Source organism: Schistocerca americana, chromosome 5 (assembly GCF_021461395.2).
Source record: "Schistocerca americana isolate TAMUIC-IGC-003095 chromosome 5, iqSchAmer2.1, whole genome shotgun sequence".
NCBI classification, from domain to species: domain Eukaryota; kingdom Metazoa; phylum Arthropoda; class Insecta; order Orthoptera; family Acrididae; genus Schistocerca; species Schistocerca americana.
In genome coordinates this window covers 334,349,585-334,368,232 of record NC_060123.1, presented here as the reverse complement: position 1 = coordinate 334,368,232, position 18,648 = coordinate 334,349,585, and the positions used below count along the sequence as shown (strand labels likewise).

Below are 18,648 nucleotides of genomic sequence, written 5' to 3'. Positions count from 1 at the left end.
CGTGACAATATTAACTAACGATACTGCAAGAGAAAATTAATATTATGCTCTGTCTCTTGATAACAAATGTGTAGAATTTAAACCAGAGAATGTTTGGCATCTTTATCACATTAAATAAGACGATTGCTCACCTCAGACAGCAAGATATTTAATAAAACGCGTATGGCCTGTGAGAGTCTTTACTGTACCTACCTGTGAGTCAAGAAACATATATACTTACATGAAAAGTTATGACTAGATTGAAAAAGTCGGTGGAAAAAGTGCTAATATCCAGATTCGAAACAGCTGGTGTGATTAAACTATTTACTGTGTTTTCAAATGCACTACATGTATCACTGGAAACAAATGACTGCTAAGTATTGTTTTGCCTTTTGACTTAGTATTCTTATATTTTAATTTAACCAACATACAACATGCAACAATTGAAATTGACGCTATCGTGGTTTAGCGCTTTCTATCGCCGACCCCTTCAATTGTAAGCTGCAGAAAGGAAATTTTTAACGACAAACCACCAAGCACTTTCGATAGCTTAACTGTGTGGCGTATTTTAGGAGATCCAACCCCGTTAATGTACGGCAGCTTAGACATATGCATAAATGCCTCTGCCCCATCCCCCAATCACCAGTTTGCGTTATTTTTCCTACAATAAGTTCCATGGGTGAATGTATCCGACAATAGCATTACTTCAACGAAGATACAAAAGGTATTTGCATTATAAATACGGCACTACCAGTGATCCATCTGTCACACAACAATCTCCAGCTATTCATTACACCCCAGAAATAGTATTAAAAAATCTGTCACACAACAGTCCCCAGCTATTCATTACACCCCAGAAATAGTATAAAAAAAATAAAGATGTATTTAGGAAATTATTACAGGTCCCTACGTATAGTTCCCTTAGGGACAGCGAAGACAAACTTAGATTAATTACAGTGCACACACAGGCGTCTTAGAAAGTCCTAATAACTGATACGAAAGTACCCTCTGCCATGCACTTTATAGTACCACAGTGGTCTGCAAAGTAAGGATGTACAGCGACCGGGAACTTTTAGGCCAGTCCTGCTAGTGGTGCCACCAAGCAGGGCGACGCAGAACTTAAAATGTACTACGTTCTGCAGCTAGGAAGCGCTGCTGTCACGCGCGGATGTTTACGACTCAGCGTACTGGAATAAACGTCGAAGTTTGCGAAGGACGCGGGCGAAAGGCTCTTAGTTGATACATTATGCCGGCAGAAGCTAGATGTTATACGTAGTTCAGCCCATCGTCGGGAAAGCCGCAGCGTCCACATAGAGGCGTGGTGCATCGTGACGCATAGGTAACAATGATAAGATTTGCAATGCGTGTCTACCATACTGCACATTAAAGGTGGATGATGATACTACGGTACCATTCTACTAATGCACTTTAGCTCTGCGTCCTTTCTCAGCTGTGTAATAATCTGTACAGAAAATGTGGATCAGTCAGAGTAATTCTACTTCCACGTACTTATAGCAGTTAGACCGAATTACTGCCACTCTTCTTCGACGCACACATTCCTCTTGCTCTACTTGCCATTATTTAGTGTAAATATTAGAATTGCTGCTTTAGTTCTGCAATTACGGTATTACAATTAAATATTTTCGGCCACGCTAAAGAATTGGTGTTTACTTTACGAGCGTGCTCTCCGCATATTGTTTTGACTGGTAATCGATTAATGAGAATAGAAACCAGTGGGAGCCGTCTGCTGATTAGCTCGCTGTTAAAGCTGATACCCAGTGGTTGGACTAACATGAGCAAATTGCAGAATAATTTCAATGATTAACTAACCAGTACGATAAAAATAGACTTCGGGATGCATGAATAGTTTTGTTGCCGCCATTCTGTCAGATACCACGCAGCATTCTGTGACTCAGAGATCATGTTACGTTTGACAGAATGCAATTTTTCAGGCAGCTGGAAAATGGATTTAATTCCTTCTCTCTATAAGATTCATCCAATTTGACTTGCTATTGCTACATATACCGGAAGCAACGCCGCATGCTCCTTTTTTGTTGATTAATCTGTTGTGCGTCCGGACGAAACAAAAGATGCTTCGCTCTATCAGAGGATAGTCATGGTCTCAGGCATTTAAAATGTTTTCCGTGAATGTGATATAGCTACTTGTGACGGACTACTGGAACCATAACCGTCTGCGGTTATGAAGAAGTATAGAAATCTAGAAAAATCGTCAGTGGTTGAATGAAGTCTCTAGAAAAAGCACAGGATCTGGTTAGGGCAGACACGGTTTCTAGCTTATGCTTCCAACTACCGGGATTCAGTCACCAGGCTGAGAGAATTATGATGTGAGTCAAGAACTTCAACAGAGGATATGTTTACTCAGAGACTTGGAAATGATAGGTTGGAGGCAACACACTACTGAGGAATATATCAAATATCGTACGCTATGAACGGTACAATGTCACTGCGGGCGATGTATCATCGCTGGCGCTTATATAACCTCTGGTCGCAGGAGACAGTATAGCATTTACCCCAGCAGCATCGCTTCACCAAATGACAGTCAGATATTCTGCTGACGAAGACAAGCTTTGACTTTGTAACGATCAGACAGAAATTTCTTCAAAATAGTGCTTTTGAATTCACTTCCTATTGTGCCATAAACATTTCGGAACTGATGTTTCATCCACTTTCTTTGATTGTGAAAGCAAGATGAATCTCTTGATACTATGTGCAATATGTTAACTTCTTTGTTAGCTCATATAAGAATTACATTGTGAGGGTGAAAGTAGACATGGTTGTTTACCTTTGATTGATATTTTATTAGGCTGTTTCGCATTTCTAGTTTGAATTCTTATACAGTTTTTTACATGGATAAATGGAATTACTGTAATTATATGCAGTAATATAGAAACATTTTCAAGGTTTTATTATAAAAAACTGTACTGTATTTTGTCCTACACTTTTACATACTTTATTCATACAAAATTCGTTGTTAAGTCAAACTATTTGTACTCTTCTTTTACTTATTTGTTTGAAAGTAAAAACATATCTGAGCATCAACTTTTTGAAGCAGCTTTGCTTTCTGACAAATATTCAGTTCCTCCCAATTATCATTACATTTTATTTAGAAAGTTACTATTATATTCTGTACCTGTAATTAAGGGGGAACTTGTTCCTCCACTGAACACCAGGGCTTATTATTCTGCTATATGACGAGTATAACAGTGTCTTTCTGTAAGATAATCATTCTGCTGGCATATATTCTTCAAATTGATAAGACTCTCTTCTTATGTTGGTTATTTGCTTGCTGCTATATTTCTAGCTTTCATACCTCGTGATAACCATTATTAGTGATTTCTTTTTGTTCTTGTCTTGCAATCCTTATAATCGTTAACATAAGCTTTACTCCAGGCCCATCTTTCTTAATTGCGTAGAACAATTTAAAATAATTTAACTATGTATAGGTTACTGTTTCATAGTATCAAATATCTTGTGACGTTATAAGATTCGTTTTTTTGCTTTGACTTATGTAGATTACGTACAATGTCACTGATGTAGCCTACTGATCATCTGTTACAGTTAATTTTATATTCATCTTTCTTTACTAAAGTTATTTTAATGTTTTCTCCCCAGACTTTTAATCTTATTCTGTATATTGTTTGCCCCTCGTATGTGATGGTTGATTACGTTACATACTATTATTACTGTAATTACAATCCACTCTTTGTTTGTGTTGTTAGTTTCACGAATCAGTTGACATTTGTTGTTAAAACTATTTGTCGCAATTCGTTCTTCGATTGTTTGCCATACATATTCAGATTTTGACACAAAAATCTTCATCTTTTCACATCTGTTACAAGAAAATATTCAACCAGTGTGAAGTTTCTAATGCTTGTCTATGTCTTTTTCTTCAGAAGAACTTGATTTACTGTGATGTGGGACGGTTTAAACACATTAATTTTCATTACCGTTATTGACTGTAGCACATTCTGTGACTTCCCCATTGTTATAAGGGAAGTTTTACCTTCCGTCTGTACTACTTAGATTTGTTGGAAGACTCAGTAACAAGTGTAAGTCATTCACGAAACAGAGTCGTTTATAAAACTGTCCTTTGACCAATTTTTGATTATTATTCTACAGCCTGGAATCCTTACAAACTTGGATTAGTGGAGGAAATAAAGAAAACTTGAAGAAGATTTACGCACTTCTTCAGGGATGCGTATAGTCAGCATGAGAGTCTCATAACAATGCCCAACAAAGAGGCATGCTTTAAGGATAGGCGTTGTGCATTACGGAAAATTTTGCAAAATCAGAGGGCTAAAGTCTCTAACCGCCAGTAAACGCATCAAAATTTCCAACACAAATCTATTGTACGAACTGCAAAGGCAAATTTAGGGCACTGTGGATTTATTAACGAGGTTGTCGACAGGCTTTCTTCACGCTTAACGTATGTGAACGGAGTGGAAAGGGCGAACAGGAATGTGGTACGATAGTTAGTGAAATGTTGGCAGTTAGCCAACACTACGCACACTAATTGAGAGAGGAGGCCGAAATGCACGCGTTAAACTCATGCAGGCTAGCGTGACGTCTGAAACAGGATACGGAATGAATGCTATAAAGAAAAGTACGTAGCGGCTGGAATACTTAACTTTAATCCATCATTTGTATACATCGTTCTTGACGGAATGGTAGAAAGAATATAAACTGTAATGGCGCCTTGCTAGGTAGTAGCCATTAACTTAGCTGAAGGCTATTCTAACTATCTTCTCTGCAAATAAGCGAGGCTTCGTCAGTGTTGCATCGCTAGCTAAGTCGTCCGTACAACTGGGGCGAGTGCTAGTAAGTCTCTCGAGACCTGCCGTGTGGTGCCGCTCGGTCTGCGATCACTGACAGTGGCGACACGCGGGTCCGACATGTACTAATGGACCGCGGCCGATTTAAAGCAACCACCTAGCAAGTGTGGTGTCTGGCGGTGACACCACATTCCTCCCCCGCAAATCAGCGAACGGTCGTGTTATAAGGCTTCCGCCCGCTGTGGGGAGGACCCCATGCTGGTGTATGCGATGAGGTGGGGAGCCTAACAACAGGCGAGGCTGTGCCACCCGCACCCGGCCATTCGGTCCGAAGGGAGCTAGGAAACGCCTGAAAACCTAGTCCAGGGTGCACGCCAACAAGCGGTGTATGCGCCCGAAAAGAGACAGGAGGGGCCGAAGGGTCGACCTCCAACGCGTCGGAGTACCCGACGCGCGAAGACGCCATGTGGTCCGGAGCGGGCAAGAGCTCCATGGCGGAGGACATCTGGTCACGGGAAGCGATCGGTGGCGCGTGACCCAGGGAGGCGCCAGGCGGTTGCAGCGACGCGTCCACTGCGGGCGGCGCCGGCGGGAGAACAGGCGGCGGCAGCGGCGGCGGCGCGTCGCCATGGGGCAAAATGGAAGGCAGCGTCGGTAACACCTGGGGATGAGGCGAGCCAGTAGATGGGTCCCCCAGGGCGCTGACCGGACGGCACCGTCGCTGAAAGCAGACGGGGAGCGGCAGAACCCGTGCGGCGACAGAGGCGCAGCTGATTGAGATGCCGACGCACCTTACCAGAGGCCCCCAAAACCAAATACATCGCGCGGCCGAGGGAGCGAAGAATGCGCTCTGCGAGCCAACGCCGTGAACCTCGATAGTTGCGATAGAATACAACGTCGCCTGGTGCAAAAACAGGTGTCTGCCGCTGCACAGGAACCTGATGCGGCGGATGCAGCAAAGACATCAAGGTTCAATGAGGACGACCGTGGAGCAACTCAGCTGGCGAGCGACCATCTCGGTGCTGAGAGCGATACGAGGACAAAAAGAGCAACAACGCGTCCTCCCGAGAATGCGACTCTTTCAACTTCAACATCTGTGACTTGAAAGTCCTGACCAATCGTTCAGCGGCACCGTTTGACTGAGGCGAAAACGGCGCGGATGTCAGATGTTGAATACCATTGGCCGTGCAGAATGACTGTAATTCTGGGGACATGAATTGTGGGCCACTGTCGGAAACAGTAGTCTGTGGAAGACCTCCAATGCAAAAGATAGCAGATAACGCTTGGATGGTGGCAGATGACGTCGTGGAAGACATCCGGACAACAAAGGGAAAACTACTGAAAGAATCGACCACAAACAACCATCGAGCATTCCAGAATGGACCTGCAAAATCTATGTGCAAGCGTTGCCAAGGGGAAGTGGCTTTCGGCCATGCAAAGAATTTCCACGGCGGTGCGGATTGTTGTTCGGCACACGCCATGCAAGAAGAGCACATATTCGTAATCGCAGCATCGATTCCGAACCAAGTACAGTGCTGACGAGCAAGTTGTTTCGTTCGCACTATACCCCAATGTCCTTGGTGGAGAAGCCGTAAGACAGAGGACTGTAACGAACGTGGGACCACGACTCTGGACTGATCATTATCAGAAGGCAACAACAAAACACCACGTCGTACAAAAAGTCTCTCCTTGTGAGCAAAAAATCGGCGAACCAACGGATCCTCGATCCGCGACTTTGACAAAGGCCATTGCGTAGCAACAAAACGCAAAACGGTAGCAAGGAGAGGGTCGGCAGCTGTGGCTGTAGCTACACGACAAAAATCAATCGGAAACGATTCGCCCACGTCATCAGTTTCCGAATCAATGAACATGCAAACAAGTTTGGAAGAATCGAATGCTCTATCCTCAGCAACAGGCAAACGGGACAACGCATCGGCGTTTACGTGCTGAGCAGTGGACCGATACAAGATATCGTCGCGGTACTGCGAGAGGAAAATAGACCAGCGAATGAATTTCTGCGCTGTACGTGGAGGTACAGGCTTGTTTGGATGAAAAAGCGATGTCAGAGGTTTGTGGTCTGTGATGATGGTAAAATGACGACCATACAAGAAATCATGGAACTTAGTAACACCAAATACGAGAGCCAAAGCTTCTTTCTCGATCTGTGAATAATTTCTTTGCGCAGATGAGAGCAATTTTGACGCAAAGGCAATAGGGCGATCATGCGATCCATCTTTGTGTGCAAGCACAGCACCGATCCCGAAATCCGATGCATCTACCATCAACAAAAGGGGTTTCTGGGGATCGAATGGCGTAAGGCAAGTATTTGAAAGTACCGCCGATTTCAACTGGCGAAAGGCGCATTCGCATTCCGTCATCCAGACGAACGGAACACCTTTACGGCGTAAGCGATGAAGCGGAGCTGAAATGGAAGAGGCATGCGGAATATGTTTATGGTAGTAATTTATTTTTCCCTGCACACTCTGTAGCTGCTTCAAATTCTGCGGCGAAGGCAAGTCTTGTATGGCACTGAGGTGCTCTGGACTCGGATGTATGCCTTGGGCATTGAGTACGTGTCCCAAATATGGTAAGTCACGAGCAAAAAACACACATTTGTCCTTCCGCAAGCGAAGACCATGTTGTCCTGAAATAATGTTCTGAGATTGGCTAAATGTTCTTCTTCCGTCTTTCCGGAGATCACAATATCGTCCAGATAGTTCGCTGCAGTAGGGACCGACACACAAACAGTTTGTAAATATTGCTGAAACAATGCAGGGGCGGATGCACACCCGAATGGGAGTCTTTTGAAGCGATACAAACCAATATGCGTGTTAACCACCAAGACGCGCTGGGATTCGTCGTCTACTGGTATTTGCAAGTACGCGTCTGCTAGGTCTAACTTCGAAAAATATTTACCTGGGCACAGTTTATCAAAAAGATCTTCCGGGCGGGGTAAAGGAAAAGTTGCAATCACTAGTTGTGGATTCACTGTTGTCTTGAAGTCCACGCAAAGTCTCAGTTTTCCGGAAGGTTTTGGCAAAATTACTAAGGGTGATGCCCAGAGAGAAGCCTGCACACGTTCAATCACACCTTGTGATTCCAAATCGTTTAATGTTCTTGCGACCTCATCACGCAATGCGTGGGGAACAATGCGCGCCCTGAAAAATTTCGGTTGCGCGTTTACTTTCAGTTCCAAATGTGCTTCATAGTTCTTAGCGCAACCAAGGTCCGGTGCAAAAATGTCTGCAAATTCTTCACATAGACGAGAAACACTGTCGGAAGGCGCAGTCTGGTTCACTGATAGGACCTGATTGACTATTGACAAGTTAAACAACTGAAATAAATCTAAACCAAACAAGTTCACTGCAGAAGAAGAACGAAGAACGTAAAATGACACAAGTTTTGTTTGTCCCTTGTATGTTGCAAGAAGGCTGCACTGTCCTAACACACGGATATTCTGACCAGAATAGCTATGTAACTTAATATTTGCGGCACGCAACGGAGGTTTGCCCAGCTGTTTGTACGTGTTGTGATTGGTCAATGAAACTGCAGCTCCGGTATCGAGCTGGAATGATGTCACGTGGCCATGAAAGTCCAAGTCTAGAAAAAGTTTATTGTCCTGCTGACGACAAGAGCGACTGTCTCGTGCAATTTGAACTGACACTGGTACAGAAGCACTCGCGACTTGACGGCATTTCCGGCGACGTCGACGCACACTATTTGTGGGACGAACACAGTCACTGTTAGAGAAAGTGGCACTGGGCGGAGTGGAATTAACTACATGAATGTCCATGGGCGAAGGTTCACGAGCCTGAGTATTCTTGGTTCGATTCCGGCGCGAAGCAAAGGGCCTGGAATTGTTGTAATTGTCTAATCTGAGCTTTTTCAGGCAAACACTTTGAACATGTCCTTTTTTATTACAGAAAAAGCAAATAGCTTGGCGTGACGGGCAATTGTCACGCGAATGTCTAGTTGCACACCGCGGACATGGTTTTAGCACTGCATTTGCATGCTTGCGCGGCACACCAGGTATAGAGCGTGGCGGCAGCTGCGCGGACGGGCGCGAGGGCTGTTTATCGTTCCGTGCAGCTCGCCCGGCGGGCCGGTTAATGTGACACACGGCTGGCGAAGTTGCAAAAGATTCCTGAGCAAAGTCAAGTGTGTCTTGCCTATCCAATATGTCTATCACTTGTTGAAGGGCGGGATTAACTAGTTTCAAACTCTGTTCCCATATACGAACATCAGAAATGTTCTGTGCAATTGCATCACGCACCATTGTGTCTGAATAAGGGAGTCCACACTCACACTCAAAAGCACAATCCCGAGTAAGGCCTTGCAAGGTTGCAACCCACTCCCTATTAGTCTGGCCGGCCGTACGTTTTGTACAAAAGAACGTATACTTTTTTGCAACACCATTGACTGTTTCTTTGAAATATGCATCTAACGCCGACAAAATTTCTTCGTAGGACAGAGTTGCTACGTCGCGTCGGGGAAACAATTTCACTATCACACGGTAGGTGGACACACCTACACAAGAAAGCAAAAAAGGCTGCCGCTCAATACCTTGAATTCTGTAGGCGGCGAGATGGAATCCAAATTGGCGTGACCACTCTGTCCAGCTTTCCATCGCCGCATCAAATTGCCAAAATGGGGGTGCAACAGCATGTTGTGGCTGCGGTAGCGGTGGAGCGGCGGCTGCCGCATCGTTTTGCATTGCACGTTGACCCTGGACGAGCTGTCCAAGGGCATCCAATAACGCCTGCGTCTGCTGATTCTGCAAGCGATAAAATTCGGACAGTACATCTGGAGATTGTGGCGAAGCCATGACACAAGTAAATTAAGAAAGAGAAAGAAGACCGTTTTTAGCCTCGTCGCCAAATATGTAGTGTTGGCAGTTAGCCAACACTACGCACACTAATTGAGAGAGGAGGCCGAAATGCACGCGTTAAACTCATGCAGGCTAGCGTGAGGTCTGAAACAGGATACGGAATGAATGCTATAAAGAAAAGTACGTAGCGGCTGGAATACTTAACTTTAATCCATCATTTGTATACATCGTTCTTGACGGTATGGTATAAAGAATATAAACTGTAATGGCGCCTTGCTAGGTAGTAGCCATTAACTTAGATGAAGGCTATTCTAACTATCTTCTCTGCAAATAAGCGAGGCTTCGTCAGTGTTGCATCGCTAGCTAAGTCGTCCGTACAACTTGGGCGAGTGCTAGTTAGTCTCTCGAGACCTGCCGTGTGGTGGCGCTCGGTCTGCGATCACTGACAGTGGCGAGACGCGGGTCCGACATGTACTAATGGACCGCGGCCGATTTAAAGCTACCACCTAGCAAGTGTGGTGTCTGGCGGTGACACCACAGTTAGCCTCTTTCACACGTCGCACGGGGATTTTTGACGACTTTTTACGATACTGGACATTTAAAGTTTTCAAGAAAATTTCATCGAATTTATGAATAGTTGCTTGCAACTATCGGAAACATTTCTCAGTATCTGAATTAATGGCTTCTGCTTGTGCAGAAGAGCAGGATATTTTAAAATACACTATGTGATCCAAAGTATCCGGACACCTTGCTGAAAATTCGTGGCGCCCTCCATCGGTAATGCTGGAATTCAATATGGTGTTATCCCACCCTTACCTTTGATGACATCTTTCATTCTCGCAGGCATACGTTCAATCAGGTGCTGGAAGGTTTCTTGGGGAATGGCAGCCCATTCTTCGCGGAGTGCTACACTGAGGAGAGGTATCGATGTCGGTCGGTGAGGCCTGGCACGAAGTCGGCGTTCCAAAACGTCCCAAACGCGTTCTTTAGGATTCAGGTCAGGGCTCTGGGCAGGCCAGTCCATTACAGGGATGTTATTGTCGTGTAACCACTCCTCCATAGGCCGTGCATTATGAACAGGTGTTCGAGCGTGTTGAAAGATGCAGTGGCCAACCCCGAATTGCTCTTCAACAGTGGGAAGTAAGAAGGTGCTTAAAACATAGATGTAGACCTGTGCTGTGATAGTGCCAGGCAAAACAACAACGGGTGCAAGCCCCCTTCATGAAAAACACGACCACACCATAACACCACCGCCTGTTGGCACTACACACGCTGGCAGATGACGTTCACTGAGCATTCGCCATACCCACACCCTGCCATCGTATCGCCACATTGTGTACCGTGATTCGTCATTCCACATAAGTTAACGTTTTAACACTGTTCACTCGTCCAATGTTTACGCTCCTTACACCAAGGGAGGCGTCTTTTGGCATTTACCGGCGTGATGTGTGACTTATGAGCAGCCGATAGACCATGAAATCCAAGTTTTCCCACCTCACGTCTAACTGTCATAGTACTTGCAGTGGATCCTGATTCAGCATGTAATTCCTGTGTGATAGTCTGGATAGACATCTGCCTATTACACGTTACGACCTTCAACTGTCGGCGGCTTCTGTCAGTCAACATATGAGGTCGGCCTGTACCCATTTGTGTTATACGTGTCCACGTTTCCACTTCACTATCACATTGGAAACAATGGACCTAAGGATGTTTTTTTTTTTTTTTTTTTTCATCAGTCTACTGACTGATTTGATGCGGCCTGCCACATCTCAGAGTAGCGCTTGCAACCTACGTCCTCAATTATTTGCTTGACGTATTCCAATCTCTGTCTTCCTCTAAAGTTTTGGCCCTCCACAGCTCCCTCTAGTGTCATGGAAGTCATTCCCCCACGTCTTAGCAGATGTCCTATCATCCTGTCCCTTCTCCTTATCAGTGTTTTCCACATATTCCTTTCCTCTCCGATTCTGCGTAGAACCTCCTCATTCCTTACCTTATCAGTCCACCTAATTTTCAACATTCGTCTGTAGCACCACATCTCAAATGCTTCGATTCTCTTCTGTTCCGATTTTCCCACTGTCCACGTTTCACTACCATACAATGCTGTACTCCAGACGTACATCCTCAGGAATTTCTTCCTCAAATTAATGCCGGTATTTGATATTAGTAGACTTCTCTTGGCCAGAAATGCCCTTTTTGCCATAGCGAGTCTGCTTTTGATGTCCTCCTTGCTCCGTCCGTCATTGGTTATTTTACTGCCTAGGTAGCAGAATTCCTTAACTTCACTGACTTCGTGACCATCAATCCTGATGTTAAGTTTCTCGCTGTTCTCATTTCTACTACTTCTCATTACCTTCGTCTTTCTCCGATTTACTCTCAAACCATACTGTGCACTCATTAGACTGTTCATTCCGTTCAGCAGATTATTTAATTCTTTTTCACTTTCACTCAGGACAGCAATGTCATCATCGAATCGTATCATTGATATCCTTTCAGCAGGATGTTTATGAGTGTGTAAATCTCACGTACAGATGTATACACAAGTGACACACAATCACGTTACCATCATCGAAGTCCGTGAGTTCCGCGGAGCGCCCCATTCTGCTCTCTCACAATGTATAATGACTACTGAGGTCGCTGATATGGAGTACCTGGCAGTAGGTGGCAGCACAATGCTCCTAATATGAAAAACGTATGTATTTGGGGGTTTCCGGATACTTTTGATCATATAGTGTATTTTCTACTAACTTTCAGATCTACGACTATTAATCTTTCCTTTCCAAAGGTACATGAATGTATTCCATCTTTAGGTGTTTTTCCTGTCATAATACATCATGGAAACTGTATTTTGTTGTAAAATTCTGGTTTAAACAATTAAATTGCTGTCACTTTGATCACATATATATACTTTTCCGTCATTTGAGAATGCTATCTTTAGTTTTCTGTTAATATCTCTGCTGTCGATATGAAATGGTCAATCAGGCGTAAGACTTGCTCGAAGGCTTCTGTGAGTGATCTGTCCCTGTCCTGCGTTGCGCAAGATCAGGGCCACGGTGCAGCCGTCGTCTTTAAGCTAGTCTCAGCTTCTCCTTGCAGGAAGCGTGCTGTTGCTTGTGATCTTTGATTTGCAGTAGCAAACGTCATTTCCCACTTCACAGATTTTCAGTAACTCTGTCTTGAGACGAGCGCCAGGTAATAGGATAAGTTTCCTTAAAGAACCGCTACTTCCTTCTGATTCTCATTAATCATTTTTGCTTCCAGATCTTACGTAATGTATTTTAGAAATGCAAACGGCGTTACTTGTCATAACTGATCCATTTACGTAGTAAGTAGGAATATTTAAAATATGTTTCCCTGATGTTTAAGAACAGTGGGCACATTTTTTAGATCACTAATAGTTTAAATTTAGCCTTTATATTTCATTTGCAAGAAATACGGAGTCCTCTTCGAGAGCGGAGCTTCCTTCTTCATACATTTTCAGCCACATGCTGGTACTACGTAATAGACTGGAATTGTAACTTATCTTTCCTTTCTACGTGACTATTACTCTGAACCCTACAGCATATTAATTTGTTATTTGTTATTATGACGTTATGTGAAAATTATTTTATTGTCTGTGAAGACGTAGGATGCGTTATAACACATAATATTCGGTACATTTTTATTTTTAATTGAATTTTGTGTTAAAAAATCCAAAGTGAGCAAAAACGCTATGTCGTGCAATGTGGCATTTAGTATTTACATTGTTTCAAGTTATCAAACTAATTGAAGAACTAGCACCTGCAAGTGGCAGTCAAATGAAGACCGAGCATCCCCCACGCACGTTAAGACATCTAGCCCACTGGGAGACGAGACGAGCAGTTATTACCTCGTGGAACACTGTCGGCCAGTGACGGATCCACCCACGCACTTCCTCGTGCGACTGAAACCGACGTCCACGCATGTCTTTCGGTCGCCAAAGGTGTGAAAATCGCAGCGTGGAAGATGCATGATGTATGAAAGGTATTGCAGTGTTTCCCAATCAAATCGGTGAAACGTAGCGCTCATCCGTTAGTCAGTGTGGGGACGGGCGTTGTGCAACAGTATGCTTCCGTCCGACAGCATTTCCGGGCGTTGCAAATCCTCCAGTGTCTCCATAGCGCTGTGCATTGATTGTGGTTCTACGCTCGAGGAAGACGACGAGCAGAGAGCCCCTGCAGTCGAAGAAGGTCGTCATGAGCTTCTAGGAACTTGTGGGAACAGTTTTGGATGTGGGATAGGTGTGGAAAAAATTAAATGAGAGTGTGGCACTGTTGGCCGGGAGGCCACATCCGGGGAAGTTCGGCCGCTGAGTGCAAGTCTTATTTTAGTCGTCGCCACATTGGGCGACTTGTGTGCCGGTGATGAGGATGAAATGATGATGAGGGCAACACCACACCCAGTCCACGAGCGGTGAAAATCTCCAACTCGGCCGGGAATCGACCCCGGGCCCTCTGCATTGGAGGTAAGCACATTACTAGCTAAGCAGGCGGACATAGGTGTGGAATGTTTCCATTGTTGGCTTTGCCTTTATCCTGTGTCTGTCGCAATGCTGTCGGGTGGAATTATCCTGTATCACTATAACGTACGCCGCCACACTGCCAATCAGACGAATGCTACCAGTCAGTGATATTGGTTTGAAGCACTGCAACATCCGTGTGTTTTTCTCCGTGTGATTTTCAGACATGCGTAGACGCCGGTTTCAGTCGGACGAGGAAGTACATGAGTGGGTACAGTTGTGGATCCGGCAGCGGCCGACCGCGTTCCACCAAACTGGAACTGGTCGTCTCGTCTCTCAGTGGGCTAAATGTCTCAACGCATGTTGTGATTACTTTTGAATAGAACCATTCCATGGTCCCGTTGGCAGGATGCCAGTTTTCATGTCACTGCCCCTCATAAGTACCTTCTGAGAGATGTATTTGTACAATGTCTTTGTTGTATTCTGTAAGGAACACTTACTATCTCATGTGTTTCTCGTTGCGACCGTTTCTTTCAATTGTACTCTTTAGTAGCTCCCGCGCATCCGTTGATCGCAGTTTGACACATTTATTGCATTTTTACTCTACAGACGATACATCGCTTCCACTTAAATTTGTTTGTTACACGTTCCACATGCTTTCTCCTGTGTTCCTTTTTCAATTTGTCGGCTGTTGGAACTTCATAGTCGTGAATTATTTGCCTCTTACCAGCTTCCACAGATGAAATCACTTGATGGTTGGTTGGTTGGTTTTGGGGAAGGAGACCAGACAGCGTGGTCATCGGTCTCATCGGATTAGGGAAGGATGGGGAAGGAAGTCGGCCGTGCCCTTTCAGAGGAACCATCCCGGCATTTGCCTGGAGGTATGGCCGGACGCGGGATTGAACCGTCGTACTCCAGAATGCGAGTCCATGAAATCACTTGGGAATATAGGTAAGGATGTGTAGTTGTTGACAAAATGTATTATAGACACTGAAAGCTGGCTAAACCCAAAGATACGTTCAGCTGAAATTTTTGCGAAGAACCTAATGGTGTTTCGAAATGAAGGGCTAAACACAGTTGGCGGTGGCGTGTTTTTTTGCCGTTAGAAGTAGTCTATCTCGTAGCGAAATTGATGCAGACAGTTCCTGTGAGCTGGTATGGGGAGAGGTCATTCTTGGCAACTAAAATAATAATTGGATCCCTTCACCGACCTCCCAACTCAGCTGATACAATTGCTGAAATGTTCAAAGAAAACTTGACTTTAATTTCAAACACATACCAGATTCATACAATTATAGTTGTTGCTTAGAGTAAATTACCGTCGATATGTTGGCTAAAACGCTACGGTCGTAGGTTCGAATCCTGCCTCTGGCATGGATGTGTGTGATGTCCTTAGGTTAGTTAGGTTTAATTAGTTCTAAGTTCTAGGCGACTGATGCCCTCAGAAATTAAGTCGCGTAGTGCTCAGAGCCTTTTTTTTTTGTTGGCTAAAATACATGTTTAAACACGGAGGTACGCATAAAACATCAACGGAAATTGTGCTAAACGCATTCTCTGAAAATTATTTCGAGCAGTTAATTCATGAGCCCATGCGAGTAGTAAACGGTTGTGAAAACACACTTGACCTCTTAGCAACAAATAATCCTGAGCTAATAACGAGCACCAAAATGGATTCTGGGATTAGTGAACACAGCGTTATCGTAGCGAGACTAAATATTCCAACGCCCAATTCCTCCACAAGTAAACGAAAAACATATCCATTTAAAAAATCAGATGAAAATTCGCTTAACACCTTCCTGAGAGACAATCTTCACTCCTTCCAAATTAAAAATGTAAGCGTAGACCAGGTGTGGTTTGAATTCACAGAAATAGTACCGACAGCAATTGAGTGATTTGTACCAAATAAATTAACAAACGACAGAGCTTATCCCTCTTCGTACACAAAACAGGTCAGAACCTTGTTGCAGGAACAACGAAAAAAAGCATGCCAAATTTATCGAACGCAAAATCTCCAGTGCTGGCAATCTTTTAAAGAAGCTCGAAACTTGGAGCACATATCAGTACGAGATATGGTCATATGTAAAGTACGCTAGCGGCAAGACACAGACAGTCGACGCCTTCTCTGCGGGATAGCAATGGAAATACTATCGACGACAATGCTGCGAAAGCAGAGTTACTGAACACAGCCTTTCGAAATGTCTCCACAAAAGAAGAAGAAGTAAGTATCCCAGAATTCGAATCAACAACAGCTGCGAACATGTGTAGCTTTAAACAGATATCCTCGGACTAGTGAGGCAACATGAATCATTCAATAAAAGCAAGTCTTCTGGTCCACACTGTACGAGGCTCCTATCACGGTATGCTGATGCAATGGCTCCATACTTAACAACCATATGCAACCGCTCGCTCGACGAAAGATCCGTGTCCAAAAGGACAGTAAAGTTGCACAGGTCACACCAATATTCAAGAAAGGTAGTACGAGTAATCTACTAAATTACAAGCCCATACCATTAACGTCGATATGCAGCAGTATTTTGGAACTTATACTGTGTTCGAACATTATGAATTACCTCGAAGAGAACGGTCTATTGACACACAGTCAACACGGATTTAGAGAACATCGTTCTCGTGAAACACAACTAGCTCTTGACACACATGAAGTTTTGAGTGCCATTGATATGGGATTTCATATTGATTCCGTATTTCTAGATTTCCAAAAGGCTCCACAACTGTACCACACAAGCTGCTTGTCGTTAAATTGCGTGCTTATGGAATATCGTCTTAGTTACTTGATTGGGTACTTGATTACCTGTCAGAGAGGTCACAGTTCGCAGTAATCAACGAAAGGTCTCGAGTAAAACAGAAGTGATTTCTGGCGGTCCCCAAGTTACTGTTATAGGCTCTCTGCTGTTCTTTATCTATGTAAATGATTTAGGAGACAATCTGAGCAGCCGTCGTAGGTTGTTTGCGGATAATGCTGTCGTTTATCTTCTAGTAAACTCATCAGAAGTTGAAAAGAAATTAAAACGATTTGGAAAAGATATCTGAATGGTACAAAAATTGGCAATTGACCCTAAATAATGAAAAGTGTGAGGTCATCCACATGAACGCTAAAAGGAATCCGTTAAACTTCGGTTACACGATAAATCAGTCTAATCTAAAGGCCATAAATTAAACTAAATACCTAGGAATTACAATTATGAACAAATTAAATTGGAAAGAACACATAAAAAATGTTGTTGGGAAGGCAAACCAAAGACTGCGTTTTACTGGCAGAACACTTAGAAAATGTGACAGATCTACTAAGGAGACTGTCTACACTACGCTTGTCCCTCTTCTGTTGGAGTATTGCTGCACAGTCTGGGATCATTACCAGATAGGATTAAGGGAGAACATCGTGAAAGTTTAAAGTAGAGTACCGCGTTTTTTACTGCCGCGAAGCAGGGGAGAGTGTCACGGACATGACACAGGATTTGGGATAGACACCATTAAAACAAAGCCGTTTTTCGAATATTAGATGATTATCGTAAAGGTTTGTCGATGAACCCTCTGCCAGGCACTGAAGTATGATTTGCAGAGCATCCATGTAGATGTAGATGTAGAGCCATAGTAGGTTTTATTCGATTGAGAAGCAGTTGTGCCCAGCAACTGTATTTATTTCAGTTAGTATATGGCAGTCTATAGCAATCATTGGCAAATAATGTTTATTGCATATCCCGATTTCGGTCACTGTGTGACCGTATTCAGTACTAGAAGACATATAAAACCAGTAAAAATAAGATAATATGCATGCCTTATTAAATGTACAGTTGTATAAGCTTTAAATATGGGTCAGTCATAAACACATATCAGTAAATGTAAGTTAAAACATTAAAACCACATAAATGCATGTCAAAGGTTAAATTCACACTGTGGCCGCTGTTTACAATTTCAACACGGCTGGCTTCAGTGTACATCATACCAATCCAAGTGCCCTCTTTACCATCGCGATGCCTTGACATGTGCAGGGTGACAATTATTGAACGATATGAAAATAAAAAAACGTAACTTAGTTACAAACTACGTCGTGCAAACACTTTATTCAAAACGTAATCGTCACTGCAAATATTCAGATCTGGTTTATGACATGTTAAATATGCCTGCCATGATTGGCGATAAAGTGGCGCAGATGAATAGCGAAATTCTGCATGACCCTCTGAAGTATCGGAACATCGATGCTGTCGATGACCTCTTGAATGGCTGTTTTCAGCTCAGCAATGATTTTGAGGTTATTGATGTACACCTTGTCTATATTAAAGACAAGCCCCACAAAATGAAGTTGCATGTGCTCAGATCCGGAGACTATGGCAGCAATCCAGGCCCATGCCAGTGACCTCTGGGTACCCTAGAGCCAGAATGCGGTCCCCAAAGTGCTTCTCCAGGACATCAAACACTCTCCTGCATCGATGGGGTCGAGCTCCGTCTTGCATGAACCACATCTTGTCGAAATCAGGGTCAGTTTTGATAATGGGGATGAAATCGTCTTCCAAAACCTTCACGTACCGCTCGGTAATCACCGTGCCATCAAGGAATGT

The 18,648-nt window shown here is 43.8% G+C and overlaps 1 protein-coding gene across 1 annotated transcript in view; it reads left to right on the top strand.

The window, feature by feature from the left end:
- Positions 1 to 1,242: 1,242 nt before the first annotated feature.
- The window catches only part of LOC124616356 (probable cytochrome P450 6a14), a 105,700-nt gene continuing 88,294 nt past the window's right edge, over positions 1,243 to 18,648 (top strand). The window contains exon 1 of the mRNA XM_047144666.1: positions 1,243 to 1,318. The gene's annotated coding sequence lies outside the window, so the exon portion shown is untranslated. The remainder of the gene's footprint in view (positions 1,319 to 18,648) is intronic.